We start from the raw sequence: 1,990 nt of genomic DNA on the forward strand, positions 1-1,990 counted from the left end.
ACATCATGTCTTACCCCTGTCCCTAAGAAGCCACACCCTAGTAAGCTTAATGACTACAGACCTGTCGCTCTTACATCACATGTGATGAAGACAATGGAGCGATTGGTCTTAGGTATGCTCAGACCCCAGGTACGCCATGCACTAGACCGTTACAGTTTGCATACCAGGAGAAAGTGGGCGTGGACGATGCCATCACTTATCTTCTACACAGGACACATTCCCACCTGGACAAGGGGAAATCATGTTGTGAGAATCATGTTCTTTGATTTCTCAAGTGCTTTTAACACCATCCAGCCCCTCAGATTGGGGGACAAGCTCTTGCAGATGGGTGTGGACGCTCACCTGGTAACCTGGATTACAGATTACCTGACCGAAATGACCACAGTTCGCCAGACTGAAGAACTGTCTCTCTGACACTGTGATCTGCAGCACCGGAGCGCCACAGGGAACTGTGCTCTCTCCAGTCCTGTTCACCCTGTACACATCTGACTTCTGCTACAACACCGAGTCATGCCACATGCAGAAGTTTTCTGATGATACTGCAATTGTGTGGTGTATCAGGAACGGGCAGGAGGAGGAGTACAGGAGCCTGGTGGAGGACTTGGTGCAATGGTGCAAACTCAATCATCTTCAACTTAACACTTCAAAGACCAAGGAGATGGTGGTGGATTTCCGCAGGTCTAAGCCCACTTTGCTACCAGTCCACATTGATGGGGTCAATGTGGAGGTGGTTAGCACCTACAAGTATCTGGGTCTCCACCTGGACAATAAACTGGACTGGTCAGCCAACACTGATGCACTCTACAAGAAAGGGCAGAGCAGGCTGTACTTCCTGAGGAGGCTGCGGTCCTTCAATGTGTGTAGTAAGCTCCTCAGGATGTTCTACCAGTCTGTTGTTGCCAGCGTCCTCTTCTATGCAGTAGTATGTTGGGGAGGAAGCACAAGGAAGAAGGATGCGGGGCAAATTGACAGGCTGGTAAGGAAAGCTGGCTCTGTAGTGGGAGCTGAACTGGAGTGCATCACTTCACTATGTGACAAAAGGACCCTGAACAAACTGATCAACATCTTGGACAATGAGTGTCACCCACTCCACAGCACTATTGTTAAGCAGAAGAGCCTGATCAGCTGGAGACTTCGCTCACTGCCTTGCACATCTGACAGACTGAGAAAGTCATTTGTCCCCAGGGCCATTGAACTGTTCAATGCCTCACTTAAGGGAAGAGGAGAGATAGACTTCTCTGCATAGTCTGTCTGCCTCTTCACCCCCTCCATGTTTGGATACTGTCTGTCCACTAGCCACTTTTACCACTGTCTTTATGCCTCACTGTTTTTGCATGCTATATTAGCACATTAGCACATATGCCTAACCCCCTCCATGCCACAGCCGAACTGTGGCCACACTTATACATTTTCTTTAAATAGTTAAATATATAGATATATAGACTTTACTTTACTTTATTCTGCATTGTTGCACTGTTGGACTCATTTGCACTATCACCATGACCACTATCACCATTGCACTACCACCATGACACTCATTCACACAGAGCACCTTAGAGCACCTTACCATACCTTACTATGCACAGAGAATCACAGGCTCAGTCCCTGCCTCAGTCATTGCAAGCGCCTCTGATTTATTAATCACCACTATGTGGATACTGTTTTTAGAATTGATTTAGATTAAGTGTTAGTTAGTATAATTTGTATTTTAGTATATTTAGCATATTCTTTATCTTCTACTGTCCTTATTGCTTAGTTGTGTTTTTATATTATATACTTTAATTACTCTTTCTGCTGTTAAAGAATGTGTTTGTGTTGTCTGTATGCTGCTGAGACCTTGAATTTCCCCTGGGGATCAATAAAGTATCTATCTATCTATCTATCTATCTATCTATCTATCTATCTATCTATCTGTTCAGGATGCTAGACCAAAAAATAATACAAAAATAATAAAACATTATTCATTAAATTAAACATTAGATGTGTCTTG

The sequence above is a fragment of the Alosa alosa genome, chromosome 11, assembly GCF_017589495.1.
Source record: "Alosa alosa isolate M-15738 ecotype Scorff River chromosome 11, AALO_Geno_1.1, whole genome shotgun sequence".
NCBI classification, from domain to species: domain Eukaryota; kingdom Metazoa; phylum Chordata; class Actinopteri; order Clupeiformes; family Clupeidae; genus Alosa; species Alosa alosa.